At 36.0% G+C, this 12,375-nt stretch overlaps 1 protein-coding gene across 3 annotated transcripts in view; it reads left to right on the plus strand.

The window, feature by feature from the left end:
• Positions 1-2,721: 2,721 nt before the first annotated feature.
• The window catches only part of LOC145271224 (NAD(+) hydrolase sarm1-like), a 266,101-nt gene continuing 256,447 nt past the window's right edge, over positions 2,722-12,375 (plus strand). Inside the window, exon 1 of one of the 3 annotated variants that reach the window (XM_080126780.1) lies at positions 2,722-2,859. The gene's annotated coding sequence lies outside the window, so the exon portion shown is untranslated. Of the gene's footprint in view, positions 2,860-2,903; positions 3,301-12,375 lie in introns of those variants that run through there. The other 2 variants (XM_080126781.1, XM_080126782.1) reach the window with 2 other exon arrangements.

Here is a 12,375-nt window from a genome sequence, read left to right on the forward strand (position 1 = left end):
AAAAAAAAGATCTGGGGAAGAAACATCTAGGGATTTCTACTTTGTAGGGGTGAGATTTTGCTGCTTGTCAGGGATTTTTACGTCGAGTGGTTACAAAAGCTTGTAGTTCGTCAAAGTCCCATGCTTCCGTTCAGTCTCAAAAGACAAAGGATACCCCTTAGGGGCAGCTGCGTGTGTAATTATGAGGCAAGGGTTGCACAATCACCAACCACACCTGAATCGACACTGTTTGAGTCCAGTGGCAAGGAGGAGACCAGGACGACTGGAAACAATGCCGAGATAAACAGAGAGCACATACAGTACCTAGAAGTCCCAAATGGTCACCCATTTAGTACTGACCAGGTTTAACGTTGCTTAACTTCGGTGATCCAGCAGGAACTGGTGTGTCAACATGATTATGCCGTAGTTTGTCGAAGTACCTACCATTAAAATATTTGTACAACAGGTAGAGATACAACATTTCGTCAATGGGACAGCGGTTTAAGCCTAGCTGATAGTGCAGGGCCTATTAGGTTGGCGACTCTTTTTTGAACCCTGTCTAAGAGGGAGAGACTAGTGTTATATTATAAACCCTTTTTAAGAATTCAAAACACAACAACCATTGGTGTAAGCAACAGTCCGTCTTTTTATTTCTCCTGTTGTGCTTGCTTATGGTAGATAGAGAGAGAGTGGGGGAGCGACAGAGAGAATTATCGTGCCGTCCACTCGGTTGACAATCAAATCTCCAACTGCAATCTTTTTTCCTTCTGTCACTTTTTCCTGTCAATCTTTTCCAAACACCCACATAACCAGATTCCTTTCTGTTACATTTTTCATAACAATAACAAGGTTTGTTTATATTTGTGAGAAATATTGAAACAATTCACGTTTAGCTTGTCAATTTCTGACATTTCATCCGCAGATGCGTGCCACATTTTAATTCGTGAACATACATATATGTATATACACCTATACATATATATATACTAGCATGCCAACCCAGCTTAGACCGGGTCATTCATGTAACACAAGTAGCAGATGTACGAACCCAAAATGTGACAACAATACTCCATACATGGGCGAATGGTAGCCTTATAGAGGCACAGGATACTCTCAGGCATAAGTAACTTTCTAGCAGGGTAGAGAGAGCCCACCTTCTTTGCAGCATCCTTGGCAATGCCCTCAATGTAAATGTCCCAACTCATGTTCCCTGTGAACGTTAAGCCGAGGAGTTTAAAAGAAGTACTTTCAGGTAATGTATCATTAGCCATGGTCATTAGCATTTGAGAAGGTTTCTTTTAGTTATTAATCGAAAGAATCTTAGTCTTGGCAGCATTGAATGTGACCATCCATTTTTGTCCCCATTCCACAAACTGGAGGTCTTCCTTTAGGGTTTCCGCTATTGCCTTGGATATGTGTTCATTTGTTTTCCCCTCATGTCTGTTATAGAGTGTGGTGTCATCAGAAACTATACCCATCTCAGAAAATTTTATCAGAGGGGTCATTTATGAATATCAGGAGAAATAAAGGTCCAAGGATCGACCCCCTGAGGTACACCCGCATTTATATCATATTGTTTAGACGTGCGATAATGGAGGACAACCGGGATTCTTCTCTTATTTAAAAAGTATTTGATTATTTTAAGTATTCGTCCATTAATACAATGGGATCTGATTTTCATGAGAAGACCATCATGCATCATTGTGCAGCCTTATTTATCTTCCCCCCTTTTTTTCTTCTTCCCTCCCTTTTTTCTTCCCTCCATCCTCTCTGTATTCCTCTTCTTTCCTCACCCCCTCCCCATCTCGATATCCATTTCTTTTCTTTTTCTCTTGCAACCCCCGCCCTCACTCAATAATATATTGATCTTTCTTTTCCCACTCCTTCCCTGTATTTATTTTCTTCCCTTTTTCTTCCTCCTCCTCCTCCTCCTACTTTCTTATTCTTATCTCCTTCCCTCCTTTGTATTTATTTATCACTCTCTTTCTTTCTTTCTTTCTTTCTTCTTCTCTTCCTCATCTTCCCTTATTTCTATCTATCTATCTATCTAATTATCTATCTATCTTTTCCCATTTCTCCCTCCGCCTCCTTTATGTACCTATTTACAGTGCCTCCCCACGGGACAGAGTTAGACACCAGGGTCGTTTTTTAATGTGGAGAAAAGGTACAAAAATAAAAAATTGTCTCAGTCGTGAAGGACTTTTCCTCCACCGAAAGAGAACAAAAAACGGAAGTGCAGCATCTGAAGAACAGATACTACACTTTGATCTTGACTAAAAGGCCAATATCTATTTATTTCTTTCCTTCTTCTTCTTCTTCTTCTTCTTCTTCTATTTATCTACTTATCTATCTTTTTCTCCCTTCTGATCTCTTCTCTATATCTATCTGTCTATCTATCTATCTATCTCTTTTCTCCTTCTTTTCTCCTTCTTTTCTCCCCCTTCCTTCTCTGTATCTATTTCTTTCCTCCTTCTTCTCCTTCTTCTCCTCCTCCTCCTCCTCCTCCTCCTCCCGTCTTTGCATCTATCTATCTATCTATCTATCTATTTCCCTTTTTTCTCCTCCCCCTGTTTCTCTGTATTTATCTTTCTTTTTCCTTTTTCTCCCTCCTCATCTCTTCTCTGTATCTATTTCTTTCCTCCTCCTCCCCCTCTTCCTCTTCCTCCTCCTCCTCCTCCTCCTCATCCCCTTCCTCCTCTGCATCTATTTATCCAACTATCCATCTGTTTCCGTCATCTCCTCCTCCTCCTCCGTATCCATCTATCTATCGATTTCCTTCCTCTTTCCTTATTGTCTCCCCTTACCCTCACGTTGGAAAATGGCGTCGAACCTTCGAGAGTCTCTCTACCTGCGATCCGAGCGATCTTTAACTCTGCAACGGTACGTACCCGCCTCTCCTCTCACTATTCTTCTATTCTACCCGCATCGACAACCGACGACACCTCTTTCTTTCAGATGCACGGTCAGTCCTTCCAGGATTTTACCTCCATTTAAAACAAAAACAAACAAAAAAAAAAATCCAAAAATATTTATTTTTTTATTATTGAAAAAAAAAAAAAAAAGATACGTCTCTTCATCTTCATCAATTACTCCGTTTGTTTTCCGCAGAGAAAAAAAAAACTCAGCGCATCCTAAACATGACATAAAGTGGGGGATCGATTTGCAATCGATTCAATGTATTAAACCGATCCCCCAGTTATAGAACCACTGCTGCAGTGCACGTAGATATCGGCCATACCGTTTTGCTTCGGTCACAAAGTGGGGGACCAGTTTTACCTTGTTTTCATGTAGTAAACTGGTCTCTTATTTATTGGTCACATGGTATGTAACGTTTTTTTTTTCTCCGTTTATTTGTTTTATTTATTAAACATTTTAGAGCAGACGATTTAAATATTGAAAAAAAAAAAAAAATCTTTTTCGTGATTATTTTAACGTTTATTTCTAATTTTAGTTATTTTAAAAAAAAAAAATATTTTATTAAAAATAAAAATGCGCCTGTCGTACGCCGTTTTCCCAACACGCTGTAACAAACATTAATTTTTCCGTCTTTAAAAAAAAAAAAAAAATTGTGCGTATATTTAAAAAAATGAAAACTAAAATAAAATGTTATATTTATCTTATATATATATATATATATATATATTGTACAATAGATTTTTCTCTCTATATATATTTTTAATTTAAGAAAAAAAAAAAATGTATTTTTCTCCGTTTCTTAAATATGCGCAAAAAAAAAATCCTTGAATCGCGACTTTCTACACTTCTTGTACCGCGCTAAAATAACGTTATTATTTAGAAAGCCATTCTTAACATGGGACGGTGTTTTTTTTTTTTCCGTAACTATTCTGTACTTTCATTTAGCAATTAAATAATAAAAAGGGGGTCAATGAGTAATGACAAGATTCTTTCCAACGCCCCCCCCCAAACCCCTTTATAATGACTTTTATAGGTTTTCGGGTATGCTGAAAACGAATAAAGCATTTAAAAGTGACGCACAGAAATAGTTTTCATGATCTGACGAAATAACTTCTTTTTTTTTTTTTTCCAAAAATGGGGATCACTTTTCTATATAAATTTAACGTAAAATGAGCACCCACTTTTTGTCCACCTAGTGATATTTTGTTTTTGTTTTTTGGGGGCTGCCTGAAAGCTTTTTTTTTTCCTGGTAAATGTTTACTTTCTGCCCTAGCAATTGCCTTTAAAATGAGGGTTTCGTATATGCTCAAAACAAATACCGCATTTAAATTTGCCGCAAACAACCTCCATATAATGCAATTCCTTATGTTATCAGTGGTGGCCATTTCTGAATGTGCAAGCACGCATACTTTTGAAATGGCCACCATTGCTAACATAAGGAATTACGTTGCGCAATATACGAAAAACTACTTGCTTGCGGCAAATTTAAACGAAAAACAAGTCATCACTAAGTGGCCAGAAAGTGGGTGCTCATTTTACGTTACGTTTATATGGAAAAGTGATCCCCACTTTTTGAACAAGTAATTTCTTCATATCGTGAAAACTATTTATCTGCGTCGCTTTTAAATGTTGTATTCGTTTTCAGCATACCCGAAAACCTTTACAAGTTGTCGGTTTATTTTGGGAGTTGGAAAGAATCTTGACATTGACGAAGAAAAGATCGTTTATGGGTCGGGATCGAATGCAATAGCGAGAAATTGACACGGACGTAAAAAAAAAAAAAGCCTTATTAAAAAGGAAATACAAAATTAGATCCACCAGAATGCATTTCTGTATGTTCGTAAACAAATCGACCCTGTTGATTTTTGTAATATTGAAGATTTCAGCTTTAAGGTGTTTGTACTTATGCACTTATGTTACCATGCTGAAATAATAACATTATTATTTAAAAAGCCATTCTTAACATGAGGAGAGGGTGTATTTTTTTAAAACTATTCTATACTTTCACCTAACAAATTAAAAAAAAAGAGGTGCTTGCTAGGGCACTTACTGGATCCGCGCTATTTTTTAAATCGTATTTCCAAGTTTAATTAAAGTTTTGTGATATGTTTTTTTTATTCAATTGTAAGGTTAAAGTACAGAATAGGTACAAAACACCCCCTCCTCATGTTAAGAATGGCTTTCTAAATAATAACGTTATTTCAGCACGGATCAATAAGTGCATGGGTACCGTAAAAGATATCGTAAAACTTGAATATAACTTGATAATACTATTTAAGAAAAAAAATAGCACGGTAACATAAGTGCACAAGGACCAAAAGCTTGTAATTTAATTAATCAAACCAAATTATTATAAAAAAAAAAAAAGAGCTAATTTAGTTAAAATAATGTTTCAATAGCAACCATCTTAAAGCTAAAATCTTCAATATAACCGATGTTTTGTTAATAATTGGGAGGGGGGAAGGGATGAATTATCTTCTGACCCTTCGAAATTTGAAAGCATTTAGACTGGCGGGTATGAAGTTATTTCTGACATACAATATCGTAATAATTAAATTTAAAATGCGAATAAAGAAAATGGTACTTATGCACTTATGTTACCGCGCTGAAATAATAACGTTATTATTTAGAAAGCCATTCTTAATGTGGGGTGCGGAAAATGTTTTGTAACTATTATATACTTTCACCTAACAAGTTAATAATAGAGATGTTCGTAAAACTTGAATTTAACTTAAATACTATTTAAAAAAAAAAAAAAATTAAAAAATGGTGCGAAGTGCAATAGTGCATAAGCACCGAGAAAATAATGATAAAAAAAAAAAAAAAAAATGGAACAAAAATGAAGATAGAAATTCCCGGGCAACTTCGGATTGATACATGTGGTTTAATGGTTTATTTATCATAATTAATTTTTGCTATAATTGCTGCAAAAGTTAAACATTGTCGGACCTGAACGAGAATCCGCCCCTCCCATCCCCCCAAGAACGGCTTCCGGAATAAACAGCCGCCAATCTTCCCATGTTAAGAACGGCTTTCGGAATAAACACCCCTAACCTCCCCATGTTAAGAACGGCTTTTCGCCCCCCCCCCCTCCCAACCTCCCCATGTTAAAAACTGCTTCCGTTTTTTTTTTTTTTTTTTTTTTTTTTTTCAATTTTTTTCAGCGGATTATTATTGATTCGACACTAAAATATGGGAGGGGGGGTGCTGATTCTCTTTCATGTCCGTCGAGGTATTTATTTTTTTTCTTCCCTGTAAATGTTTTGGAGCTTCTACAGAATTTGAACCGGACCAAACTGACTTTTGTCGAATTAAACCTAAAATAGTTTGTTAAAAAAAAAAAAGTTAATACAGAAAAAAAGGGCGACTCGAAGTCCGCAGCAAACTGTTAGATAAAATATTTTATGGAGCTTCTACACTATTGGGACGAGATTTTGTAGTCGATAAATGGCGTTTTCAGATAAAAAAACAATTGTTTAAACTGATTTTTTTTTGTATATTCTAATAAAAAAAAAAAAACGGTATGTAATAAAATATATAAAAATATGGGGGATCAGTTTACAATATGGAGTCCATTATAAAATGATCCCCCATTATTTTAAATAAGTCAACTGACCCACACAGTTGTAAATAAGATATATATGTCCAATATTTACGCATATGGGAATATGTTTTAAATGTAGGTATACGATGTGTGTGTGTGCGTGTATATATATATATATATATATATATATATATATATATATATATATATATATATAATCCATATATAGGGTGTTTCAAAAGTCTTGGGAACATAACGATTTTAAATATGTTGTAATGTTCCCAAGACTTCTGAAACCCTCTGTATATTAGGTTGCCGCAAAAATATTTTTTTTTTTTAAATCAGATATATATATATACGTAAAAAAACATTATTTTTGCACCAATCTATATCTATAAAAGTGAACATGTGTGTGTGTCTGTGTACATTTTCCTACGCAATAACTCTGTCAATTTTCAGTCTACAGACTCGACATTTGGTATACAAGGTACTGAGTTTTGGAAAAATCTTTGTAATCCGTTTTCAGCCAGAAATTTGGCCGTTAAGGGGTCAAAGTTCAACGATTTGACCTTTGAGAACTCTACCAAACTCCTCCGTCAATTTTGGATCTAAACACTTGAAATTTTAGATATAGGTTCCTTGGACATGGATCTAACTTAATAACTTGATTTGAGCCCAAAACAATAAATGTTAAGGGGTCATAATAGGGGTCAAAGTTTAAAAAATTGACCGCTTCTCTTTTTTTTGCTCAACATACACATCCAAACACCCGGGCAACGCCGGGCTGAAATGCTAGTCTAATGTATTTCTTAGAGGTTAAGTAACCAATGAAGTTTAACGACGTTAATACAAGAGTGCTCAATAGCCAAGTAGAGCTGGGTATACTCTTTATTTGTTTTTACATAAGCAGTAATATGTTGCTACAATGCTACACAGTCACGAGTATGTTTCGGTCATCTAATTACCAGTAACTAGAGAGCTCTTCAGGCGATAGAGCTTATACGAAAGCAAGGTTTGCAATGAAAATATCAGATCTTCCTTGTCACTGGGAGTTGATATCGGGAGGTTCCATCAAATGTTGCGAAAAATGAGATTTGGTTGTATGTAAATAAAACCCAATGGTGGTGAGCATGTAGCAGTGTCAGAAATTTCGTGAAAATAGTGAATAATTCCACCCCATCTTTCCAAGCTTATAACTCATCGAAAAATGTAATTCAAGCCCTAATTTTTTTTTTCAATTAAAGGAGCAAGGACCAAGGTTTTATTAAAAAAACAACAAAAAAAAAAAAAACAACAACAATGTGTTTTTTTTTTAAAAAAGGTTTTAAACTTCGGACTTTACAGGTAAATTTCTAAAAAAAGCGATTTTTTTTTTTTGTTTTAAATTTGAATATATTATTTATTGACCTTTTCTCTTCAATTTGTGATATATAAAACTCCCAGACATAATTAATTATTTACTTTTTAATAGACATTTCAAAATGGGTGACACTTGGGGGGGGGGGCGTGAATTTAAAAAAAAAAACGTTTGTCTAAAATATTATATTCGGTTTATTGGAAAGAACATAAAATTTCACATTGACCCTGAAAATATCGTAAAAATAGAATCAATAGAAAAATTTTAATAGATTTTTAAAGTTTAAAAATTGAAAAATATTGAGTTCGGAAAATTCATTACTGTTTAAAAAAAAAAAAAAAATTTCTATTACTTTTAAAACAACTGTAATAGTTTATTTTGGAAGTATAATCCATAAAGAAAATAACCCACTTTTAACAGAAATTACGAGATTTTTATATTGTATTCGCAGTTTCGTGTTAGGGGTGTCAAAAATTCCTACAAAAATTCTGATACTGCTAGTGAGCATGTGAGTCTGCGTTTAGATATAGGAAAGAATGGGAAAGGGTAGGGGGTTAAAGGTCGAGGTAATGGGAGACTGGAAAGAAAGGCATTTGTTCCTATTTACTATGCCCCCTCCCCACGGGACAGAGTTAGACACCAGGGTCGTTTTTTTAATGTGGAGAAGTGGAACAAAAAAAAAAAAAATTCTCAGTCGTGAAGGATTTCTCCTCCACTAACAGAGAACAAGAATTGAGATTGTCGGACTGACTTCCTCATCTTGTGACATATGGCCGAGTGGTCCTAGACGTTGTATCAAAGTTTACAGTTACCCAAAGGTGCTAAGTTCAATCCTGAACGAAGGCAGTTGAAAGTAACATTCAAAACAGAGAATCAGCAACTATGTCCCAGAGCCTAGCTGAAGTCCGAACACGATACCCCCGTAATAATAATAAAGGGTTGGGTTCGAGACTCCTAACAAACGGTTCCTCAGTTCGATACAAAACATCTGATGAAGGCCGGAGGGCAAAACGGCCGAAACGTTGTGACTATAACAACCAAGATGAAGAAGTCAGTCCGACAATCTCAATCAATGAAAACACCTCATCTCAAAAATACAGACAATTACTAGAGAACAAGAAATTGAAGTGCAGCATCTGAAGAACAGATACTACACTTTGATCTTGACCCGAAGAAAAGCATTTGTATTGGGTGTTATTTACATGCAATTAAATCTTATTTTTCATAACATTTGACGGAACCTCCTTCCCTGTAACGAGGAAAACCTGGTATTTTCATTTTTTTTTTTTTTTTTTTTTTTTTTTACATGGAGGTCACCACTTATCAAGGCCCGGAAGCCACTCAGAGATGTGTGTACAGTAATCAATGGGATAGTATCGTAGTAATCGTTAGTATTGGAGATTTGATGAAGTGTCTTCCTTAAGGGGGGGCGGTTCATCAGGAATTTGTTTATGTTGGACTTGAAGACATCCAAGTTGTAGTCAGGTGGGAAACAGGCGAACGGAAGAGAGTTCCACTGGCGTGCACTTCTTAGAAAGAAGCTTTGTTCATGGAATCTACGTTTTGATTTAGGCACAGATAAAGAGTGGGGGAAAATTACTGACAGTGGTTTCAGCCAGACAGGTGTTTTTCGTGGAAGATTGGCGAGGGGGGGGCAGAGATTGGAGCTCAGACGAGCACTTGCCATGGAAATAACGATAAAACAAAGACAGGCTCACAACGTCTCTTCTGTGGGAGAGAGGTTGCAGGAAAGAGAAAAGTTGTATCGCCTGAAGAGGTCTCTAGTTACTAGCAACTGACCGAAACATGCTCATGACTGTGTAGCACCATATTACTGCTTATGTAAAAACAAATAAAGACTGTGTGCACGCGCGTTCGCGTGTATATATATATATATATATATATATATATATATATATATATATATATATACGCACACACACTTCTCCAGTTTACAGACCATGCTATTTTTAGATAGGATTTTTAAAAAGTTAAATCCCGTTTTTTACCCTATCTTTTGTAATTAAGTGAAAATACAGAAGAGTAAAAAAAAATATATATATAAAAATAAACCTATGTTAAGAATGGCTTTCTAAATAATAATGTTTCAGCACGATACCTTTTCTGCATAAGTACCTTAGGGAAGAACCCCAGCAGAGCAAAGCATGTTTATTTAATATTATGTATGTTTTGCTGAAGGTCAGAACATCATCGATACCGTCGGTTTTACATCTATAGAAAACCTATAGACCGACATAGAAGGCCAGTATAAGTCCCCTTTGGTCACTTCTACACTATTGGGACGAAATTTCGCAAACGTATTACTGGATTTCACATGAAAAAAATGACATCTACGTATTCCTCGTATTTTTAAGATGATTATATCCAAAAATTACGAAAATCGATAAGGTAGAAAATTATTTATTAAAGAAAATAAAAATAGAATTTGATGAAAACGATCGTAAGACACAGAGTTCAAAAGGGAGGTAATTTTCCGTTTCGATTGAGACAAGATGGCCGAAATTTTTCACCTGAACACGATTAAATTCGTTTTTTTTTTTTTAAAATAATTCAGTAATATTCAGGTAATTTCGACTGCATAATTTGAAAGCTACCATTGTGATTTATTAGAATTGACAACAGAGTTGAAACCAATTTTTTAACTGAAAACTCCATTTATCGACTACAAAAGTTCGTTCCAATAATGTAGAAGCCCCCCCCCCTTTGTTTGATTTGAAACTGAAGATATCGATAGTGTTCCGATCTTCTGTAATACATATATAATATTATATGCGATATTAAATGCGGTATTCGTTTTCAGCATATCCGAAAACCTATAAGTCGTCATTTTAATGTATTTATTTGCTTCCCCACCAAAGCAACTAAGGCACAAGGTCGTTTTTAATGTGGGGTAAAAACCAGCTCCCCTAAAAGTAGGCAAAAAGGGGGCACTCTGGTTACCAAAAATAATAATTGTCCCAGTATAGAGGGTTTTTATTTAAATGCTGCCCACATCAGCAAAATGTGGCACAAGGCCGGAAAGTGGGAACCCCGCAGGCTCCCCTAAAGGAGGGGCACTCCTGCAATTTTAAAAATTGCCTGAGTAACCCCGTCGGCATTCCCCGGTCGGGGCGCCTCAGGCAGCAAGCAATAAACTTGCCCCACCGGAAAGCCCGGTGGCAAGGCCTGGGAGGGTGGACCTCCTAGGTATTACCCAGGCGGTTCCCAGTATAGAGGGTTTCCCCTCCATTGACTGGTACAAATTATCTTAAGTGCAGCATCTGCAGAACAGATACTACACTTTGATCCTGGCCCGAAGGCCAAGTCGTCATTTTAACCTAAAAATGTTTAGGTGGAAACCAAATAAAAATTTACCGTTAATTCTAGGAAATTACATTTACATGTTTATATAATAGTCTATATTTAGTGCGTGTGTGTGTGTGTGTGTATATGTGTGTGTCTGTATGCGTGTGTGTGTATATATGTGTGTGTCTGCGTATATATGTGTGTGTGTGTGTGTCTGCGTGCATGTGTGTGTGTGTGTGTGTGTCTGCATGCGTGTGTGTGTATATATGTGTGTGTCTGCGTATATATGTGTGTGTGTGTGTGTCTGCGTGCGTGGATGTGTGTGTGTGTGTGTGTGTGTGTGTGTGTGTGCGCGTGTGTGTGTGTGTGTATATGTGTGTGTCTGCATGCGTGTGTGTGTATATATGTGTGTGTCTGCGTATATATGTGTGTGTTTGTGTGTGTCTGCGTGCGTGGATGTGTATGTGTGTGTCTGCATGCGTGTGTGTGTATATATGTGTGTGTCTGCGTATATATGTGTGTGTGTGTGTGTCTGCGTGCGTGGATGTGTGTGTGTGTGTGTGTATATGTGTGTGTCTGCATGCGTGTGTGTGTATATATGTGTGTGTCTGCGTATATGTGTGTGTGTGTGTGTCTGCGTGCGTGGATGTGTGTGTGTGTGTGTGTGTGTGTGTGTGTGTGTGTGTGTGTGTCTGCGTGCGTGGATGTGTGTGTGTGTGTGTGCTATTCTTATTTTGTGCTAATCAAAGGTCAATTTTTATTTATCTTTTTGTCCTAGAAAAACAAGGGTCAAAAACAGAAACTACAAAAATATAAAGTCCTTTCCGGCAAATTTATTTCGGTTTTTGTTTTTCATGCTAATAAAAATTGAGATAACTCTAAAAAAAAAAAAAAAATTAAAAAAAAAAGTAATTTATATATTTTTCTTGATAACTATTTGGGTTTATATTTAAAATGGCGCCCGACTCTCTTTTTGACACGGTAAGTTTGGGAAAAGAAGTTAAAATAAAAAAAACTATACAAAATACTGTTAGAAACTCGCTCAATATATGTGACCGTGGCATAGGCTGACATATATTCGATGGGTTTTTAACAGTATTTTGTATATTTATTTTTAACTCCTTTTCCCAAACTTACCATGTCAAAGAGAGTCGGGCGCCATTTTGCAATTTTCCAATACATCGGTAAACACTTTGTTTTTAGAGCCGAATAAACATGTTACATTGGATAAAAACACGAAAAATATATCCAGTTAGGTAGAAAAGTAACTTAT

The sequence above is a fragment of the Euprymna scolopes genome, chromosome 46, assembly GCF_053919585.1.
Source record: "Euprymna scolopes isolate OS-2025 chromosome 46, ASM5391958v1, whole genome shotgun sequence".
Lineage (NCBI taxonomy): Eukaryota > Metazoa > Mollusca > Cephalopoda > Sepiida > Sepiolidae > Euprymna > Euprymna scolopes.